The 8,706-nt window shown below is 26.1% G+C and overlaps 1 long non-coding RNA gene across 1 annotated transcript; it reads right to left on the bottom strand.

Annotated features, from left to right (window-relative positions):
* Positions 1–6,787: 6,787 nt before the first annotated feature.
* LOC116120944 lies at positions 6,788–8,650 on the bottom strand. Its single transcript, XR_004126621.1, has 4 exons — positions 8,474–8,650; positions 8,029–8,266; positions 7,656–7,821; positions 6,788–6,995 (listed from the first exon to the last, which is right to left on the bottom strand). It is a non-coding gene; the product is annotated as an uncharacterized LOC116120944 (long non-coding RNA).
* Positions 8,651–8,706: the final 56 nt, after the last annotated feature.

Genomic DNA, 8,706 nt, shown 5'->3' with positions numbered 1-8,706 from the left:
TCTTGCTGAAAAAACCAGCCACTTTTTGACGTAATTTTTGATTTTATGGTGTTTGGGGGTGAGCGATTCCGGGTACCCTGTATTTTTCGGGGGAACCGGAATCGGAACCGCACAGTGCAGGTTTCCAAAAAAAGGAACCGGAACCGGAACCGCACAGTACAGGTTCTTTAATTCAAGGAACCGGAACCTAAAATGCAGGTTCAGGTTCCTTTCCAGGGTACCCTGTAAAAAATCAATTACCCCCCTATTAGTTTAAAAAATAACAAAAACACCTTATAAGTTTACAAATACACCTCTAACAAATTTTCATTATTCATTCATTTGTGTCCAATGTAACTCATAACCTGTAATCTCTAAGCAACACTTGAATTCAATCAATTCATCACAATTCACATAAAATTCGTCAATCAAGGCCAAACACAAATAATTATTCTCACAATTCACATAAATAAATTATTAATTTTTATTATTTTATAATTTAATGTTATAATTGGTCAATTGGGTATTTATAATAACCAAATATAATTTAGTAAATTTAATAGAAACTAGTAATGTATAATTAAATAAGTGATCATACTACAATGTAAATTGTAATATTAATAATTAATTAGTGATCATACTACAATGTAATTTTAATGTTATAATTAATTAAGTAATATACTATTTAATTATAATGTAAATTATAATTAATTAATTGTTAATCATTTAATTAAGTATTGTAATATTGTTTATATAGAATTTTATAATTAATTAGATAATCATACCATAAATTTATAATATAATATTATAATTAATAAAATTATAATAATTTGATTAAGTATTGTGTAAATTAGTAAATTACTAATGTTATATATAATGTCATAATCAATTAAGTAATCATTTAATTATGTAATGTTAATTAATTATATGATCATATTATAATAGTATAATGTATTTATAAATGAATTAAGTAATCATACTATAAATCTATAATTTAATATTATAATTAATTAAATTTCAAATGATATTAATATACTAATGTATAATGGAATATTAAATTGATTAGTAATCATATTATAAATATAAAGTATTTTATAATTAATTAAATTTTAATCGTTTAATTAGTAATGTAATAGTATGTAAATTACTAATGTTTATAATGTAATGTTATAAATTCATAACTAATTAAGTAATTATGTGATCATTTAACTATATAATGCTATAATTAAGTAAGTGATTATAATATAATGTATATAAATATTATAATTTAACTGAGTAATTATTTAACTATAATGTAATGCTTAATTAATGTTTATAATGAAATGTTTTAAGGTATTGTATAATTAATTAAATTTCTTATTATTTAATTAAATATTGTGCTAATGTTTATGTGTAAATTAGTATTACTAATGTTTAAACATAATATCATAACTTATAATCAATTAAGTAATCATTTATTATGTATTGTTATATTATTTATAATCATACTAATAGTATAATGTAATTTATAATGAATTAGTAATTATACTATAAATCTATAATTTATATTATAATTAATTAAATTTCAAATCATTTGATTAATATACTAATGTTTAAATGGAATGTTATATTGATTAAGTAATCATATATAAATATGTAAGGTAATGTTATAATTAATTAAATTTTAATCGTTTAATTAAGTAATGTAATAATATAGTAAATTAGTAATTACTAATGTTTATAATTGTAATGTTATAAATTCATAACTAATTAGTAATTATGTGATCATTTAACTATTATTCTATAATTAAGTAAGTAATCATAATATAATGTAATATAATAATATTATAATTTAATTGAGTAATTATTTAACTATAATGTTGCTTAATTATATGTTTATAATGAAATTTTTAAAGGTAATGTTTAATTAATTAAATTTTTTATCATTTAATTAAGTTTGTGCTAATGTTTATGTAGTAAATTAGTAATTACTAATGTTAAAAACATAATATCATACTCATAATCAATTAAGTAATCATTTAATTATGTAATGTTATATTAATTTATGATCATACTATAATAGTATAATGTAATTTTAATGAATTAAGTAATCATACTATAAATCTATAATTTATATTATAATTAATTAAATTTCAAATCATTTGATAATATACTAATGTTTATAATAGAATGTTATAATTGATTAAATAATCATATTATAAATATGTAAGGTAATGTTATAATTATTATTTTTAATCGTTTAATTAGTAATGTAAATATAATAATTAGTAAATTACTAATGTTTATAATGTAATGTTATAAATTCATAACTAATTATGTAATTATGTCATCATTTAACTATGTAATGCTATAATAAGTATGATCATAATATATAATGTAATATAATAATATTATAATTTATTTGAGTATTATTTAACTATAATGTAATGCTTAATTAATGTTTATATGAAATGTTTATAAGTAATGTATAATTAATTAATTTCTTATCATTTAATTAAGTATTGTGCTATTTTTATGTAGTAATTAGTATTACTAATGTTTAAAACATAATATCATAACTCATAATCAATTAAGTAATCATTTAATTATGTAATGTTAATTAATTATATGATCATACTATAATAGTATAATGTAATGTTATAATGAATTAAGTAATCATACTATAAATCTATAATTTAATATATATTAATTAAATTTCAAATCATTTGATTAATATACTAATATTATAATGGAATGTTATAATTGATTAGTAATCATATTAAATATATAAGGTAATGTTATAATTAACTAAATTTTTAATCGTTAATTAAGTATGTAATAAATAGTAAATTATAATTACTAATGTTTATAATGTAATGTATAAATTCATAACTAATTATGTATTATGTCATCATTTAACTATGTAATGCTATAATTAAGCAAGTGATCATAATATATAATGTAATATAATAATATTATAATTTAATTGAGTAATTATTCAACTATAATGTATGCTAATTAATGTTTTAATGAAATATTTATAAGGTAATGTTATAATTAATTAAATTTCTTATCATTTATTAAGTATGTGCTATTATTTATGTAGTAAATTAGTAATTACTATATTTATAATATAATGACATAGTTAATTAAGTAATTATTAATTATGTAATGTTATAATTAATTATATAATCATACTATATGTAATGTTATAGTGAATTAACTATTAAGTAATCATACTTAAATTTTTAATATAATATAATTAATTAAATTTTTAATCATTTAATTAAGTTTGTACTAATGTTTATATAAATGTTATAATTGATTAAGTAATTATACCATAAATCTATAACGTAATGCTATAATTAATTAATTTCTAATTAAGTCAATTAATTAACTATTTAATTATGTTAACTTATAAGTTAATTAATTAAGTAGCAATCAATTAATGTAATGCATAATTAATTATACTATAAATCAATTAGTAATGTTATAAAATTATAATTAATTAAGTAATCATTTAACTATAATATAATGTTTATGATTAAGTATGATATTTAACTAGTAATAAATTTATTAGTTTATCAATTTTATCATATATAATTAATTAATTACTAATTTATATAGATATACTTAGAACTTGATAATTGAGTAATAACTAAATATCTCCTTCTTCATGTTCATACTCTACTTGCCTATACCTTCTACTTTGACTTTCCTAGTCTTTTTTGTTGCGTGTAATATGTGATGTTTATGTGATTCAGGTAAATCATTATCCCACCAATTTTTTAACATTCCTGTAAATCCTGAGACTAATATTTTTGCTATTGATGATCAGTGTTGTCATGTGATTTATGAGCTAATGCTGCCATGGTCATTTCTTGTAAAATATTTAATATTTGATGTTCAGCTAATCCGTCTATATTCCATTCATCTATTCCTGTTCCAGTGTAGGAAGATCTTGCTAGTTGTGATATATCCTCAAATTGCATATCTGGTAAAGAAGGTCTTGGTAATAGTTTCGAGTTTTAGGATATCTCATATTATTTCTCATTTTATTAATAGATAAGTTTTGAAAATTTTGATTTAATTCTTCTATTGGTCGGATTCTGTGAGAACATTAATGTTTGATTTAGAGGATGATAATTCACTAAGTTTTTTTACTAATATTTTCTAGAATAGTGTGTGATTATTAAATTTAATAATTTCCTCTTTTGGAATGTCAAAGGGTTCAAAAATGGTTTAACATATTTTTGTGAATAAAGGGGTGTTGAAGTTGATGTTAAATTTGATGTTGAATTTCCTAAAGTTGGTGAAGTTGTTGAATTTTCTACTATCTCCTTCCCGGGGTTTTTGAAATTTTGTAATTATGTGGGTAGTATTGTCTTCTATCTTATTCATTTGTTGACTAATGGTGTAGAGAATTTGATTAGAGTAATTGTTTTGATGTTTGAATATTTTTAATGTCTCTTAAGTTGGTTGCTTTTGATCATCATCTATTCTATTAATTTTCTTAAAGGTGATGCTATTATTTCTGCTTGTTGATGTTCTATTTTAATTTCTTCTAAGGGTGGATGGACAGATGTAATAGTTTTATTTGTTGTTGTTTGCCAATTTTTTGTAGCATTAGTGGTAACAAAAATAGTTTTCTTTTCACTTAAATCTTGATAACATTTTCTATTTTCTAACCAATTAAAGAAATAAATATTTTGTTTTAATTTTCTTGTGTATTGTACCATTCAGATCTAGGGTATTTTGTTCTTCTGGACTAAATTTTGTAAAGAATATTTGTCTTTTTCTTATTATAATCTTGTAAGAATTCTTGTTTTAATAATTCTTTATTTAATTTCAAAAGGTTTTGTATTGTGTTGATTTGACTATAGTTTCCTAATACTTCTGATTGTGTTGGTGAACTAGTGGACTTGATGTATTTCGTATGCAGGTTTTGGTACAGGAGGGGAATAATTTACTCCTACTAATTTACTTGTTGAGTTGTTGACGAAGAGCTAGGTGTTGTAATTTCTTCAATCCTAGGGTTGTGGTGATTTTGTTAGTAACTATGGGTTGATTTTGTTCTAAAGATATTTCTCTAAATTTTAATTTTATTGTACCGTCTCGTTCTTGTATTATTTGTTGTATTTCGGAATCATTTTGATCATGTAAATGTTTTGGAGGCATAATTTTTCTAATTTCCAATCTGTTTGTTTAAATCTCATCCCAAGCTAATCTTTTTGGTGTAAAGGTTTTATTGTTTGTTTTATCGGCTTCCATAAAACTGGTGTCCTGGTGGGGACATCCTAATGGCTCTTGGACTTATTGTGGTATTCATTACTTTGTAATAAATCCTATATATTAATGCTACTGGTTGGGCTTTATCTTGATAAGTAAGATTAGAAGCTTTTAAATTAATATGTTAATGAAGATAGTATTGTGGGATCAGTAATCCTACTGTAAAGTTTGGATAACAATCAAATAAACAGAATTATTGATTTATTAGAAGATTTTTTAATAAATACACTTTTAATTATATCATAATTCCAATTTCACTTAATTGATCAAAACTTTAATATTAATGTATTATAATATTTAAAGCTTTTATATATGTAATTTATATGTAATAAGTAAATTGTATTCGAATATTTATTTAATAGGTCTTCTAAAATTTTAACTTTTTCTATTTTAAATTTTTTTATATGTAAAATAATAGAAACTCCCCCATTATTTACATTTCACAAATATTTCATTATAGTCCAGGTTCCAAAATAGGTTCTAAACAGGTTCCAAAAACAGGTTCCAAAACAGGTTCCAAACAGGTTCCAAAACAGGTTCCAAAACAGGTTCCAAATAGGTTCCAAAACAGGTTCCAAACAGGTTCTAAAACAGGTTCCAAACTGGGTACCCCCTACAGGTTCCAAACAGGGTACCCTTTTTACAAGTTCTGGTTCCGGTTCCGGTTCTTCCACATGCAAGAACCGGAACCGGAACCGCACAGTAGCGGTTCTAAAAAATTGGAACCGGAACCTACCTGCACAGTGCAGGTTCTGGATAGGTTCCGGTTCCGGTTCTTACCCCCGGTTCTGGTTCTACCCGCTACCCGTGCTCACCCCTAGACTGTTTGGGATGTAAATGTTAGGGGTGTCCTCTGAAGTTTGAGATTTTTCAATTTAACCCTTATCTTGATCTAAGTAGCTAGCATAAGAAATGGATTGACAGTTTAGGCCCCATAGTTTTGATAATCTACTTTGGGAAGATGAAATTAATAATTTTAAATTGTTTTCAAATATGAAATTAAAGAAGGATTTTAAAATCATGTCATGAATAATGCCATCGAGCATAATATGAAGTGATATAAACTCTTCAAGAAGGTAACAACGAGCGTGCGTTTGTCCAATCAAGTAATGCATGCAAATTGCCTAACTAGTATATATGCAACACTGTTCACTCCACCATACAAAAATCTTTATCTTAAAATGATCATAAAAACTTTTATATAAGGTCCAACAAACAATTAGGGATATATTGAACATGATAATATTTGATCTCTCATTTGCATTGGAATAGACGGCAGGGGTCTTTTATATTCAGTGCATACCATAATAAATTCCAATAAATAAAGTTTATAATACTTCAAGTCAAGCAACAATGGCAAGAATTGGTAAAGGATTTGTAAGTTCTACTATCATTTTCACAACTTTCTCACTAAAAATGAAGTTGAGGTTTTGATCTATTTGATTTATGTAATGAAATTGAGAGTGGAAAATATTCTAGAAACTATCAAGTACGGCAGACATGAAAATGTAAACAAATAACGTTTTCAATAGTTCTCTAATAATGAAAATTAATAAATGAAAGCGAATTATGGAGAATGATTATTCAATAATTTGAATCTTCAAGTTATCCTTCAAGATAGATGACTGTCAAGATATGAAACATTTGAATCTTCATCTGTAGGTGATTCAATTTAAAAAATCTCCTAGGAGAAAGAGGTCTCATCCGCCCCAGCTGATAGCCTGGTACGGAATTTGACCATCAGGGCTCTGCAAAACATTAATTTGGGTAGCTGTTATATCTATTTAAGAATACAATATATATAGCGGGTTCTAAACTAAAGTTTGTCAAACAGTCAAACCTGGGAAATTGCTCAAGGAGTCTTTTAAGTTTTGCAGCATTATTACTCTCCAACTTTTGTCATGGAAGGGTACTTCCACAAGCATAGCTTGTTTTTGTTCCTCTGCAACTCAAGCCATGTCCACTTAGTATCTCTTTGTGATGTCTATTCCACTCCAGTCCATATATCTACACATGTTAAACCATAAAACATCAAATTGCCATAAATAAGGCGAACACCATACATTGCACAAGTATAGATGACGATGAGCAACAGGAAATTAATGTCTCTTTTGTTGTAGTTTCTATAAAAAACTCATAAGAAAGAGTGAGACGATGAGCAACAGGAAATTAATGTCTCTTTTGTTGTAGTTTCTATAGAAAACTCATAAGAAAGAGTGAAACCATTTCACTGGCCTGTGTTCCAGTATCACTACTGATGCCTGTCCGTTAGTAAATTTCATACCTTAACACATTCATCTACTGTGCCTTCTCCAGAGGCAAGTGCATTAGATTAAGAAGGGACCATGCGAGGGCCTTGACTNATATATATAGTGGGTTCTAAACTAATGTTTGTCAAACAGTCAAACCTGGGAAATTGCTCAAGGACTTTTTAAGTTTTGCAGCATTATTACTCTCCAACTTTTGTCATGGAAGGGTACTTCCACAAGCATAACTTGTTTTTGTTCCTCTGCAACTCAAGCCATGTCCACTTAGTATCTCCTTGTGATGTCTGTTCCTCCCCAGTCCATATATCTACACATGTTAAACCATAAAACATCAAATTGTCATAAATAAGGCGAACACCATACATTGCACAAGTATAGATGACGATGAGCAACAGGAAATTAATGTCTCTTTTGTTGTAGTTTCTATAGAAAACTTATAAGAAAGAGTGAAACCATTTCACTGGCATGTGTTCCAGTATCACTACTGATGCCTGTCCGTTACTAAATTTCATACCTTAACGCATTCATCTACTGTGCCTTCTCTAGAGGCAAGTGCATTAGATTAATAAGGGACCATGCGAGGGCCTTGAATGCATCACAATGTGAAATAAATCCATTCATGAATTTGCTTTAACTCATCTGGAAGGGTCCTGTATACAAGCTTATCATTACCACCTCTTGCCAGTTGATTGCCTTCAGTAGACCATTTCAGTCCACATACTTCTTTAGTGTGTGCTTTTATGCACTCTTACCTGCGAATAAGAGCATGATAACAATATAGAAGTCAGAATATGAATGATTGGCAATTAGAATATGAACATTCAGGTGGCTCCATGACAAGTAGTTACTTTTCTGTACAGACCATCCAGATTCTTAACTTGCATTCACGAAATATAAATTATGTTTGATATTAACTTATTACAAGTCCTGGAGTAACTGATTTTGAAGCCTGAACATACCAGAGCTGAAGTTTGGAGTCCATATATCCAACAGCGAGAATTGTAGCAGTGTGAGAGCAGGCCACACTCATAGGATGATCATTGTCCCCAAAGGATTCCAACAACATATATCTGAACCCAAAGCAATTGCAAGAATGATACTTTTCTCCCAATCAATGACGTTCAGACTAAATTTATCCCTCATATTAGGTGCATCCAGAATCTTAGCTTCATTAAGCAAACACCATCAATCA

The sequence above is a fragment of the Pistacia vera genome, unplaced genomic scaffold (assembly GCF_008641045.1).
Source record: "Pistacia vera cultivar Batoury unplaced genomic scaffold, PisVer_v2 Contig1267, whole genome shotgun sequence".
NCBI classification, from domain to species: Eukaryota; Viridiplantae; Streptophyta; class Magnoliopsida; order Sapindales; family Anacardiaceae; genus Pistacia; species Pistacia vera.
This window is presented reverse-complemented; position numbering and strand designations above follow the sequence as displayed.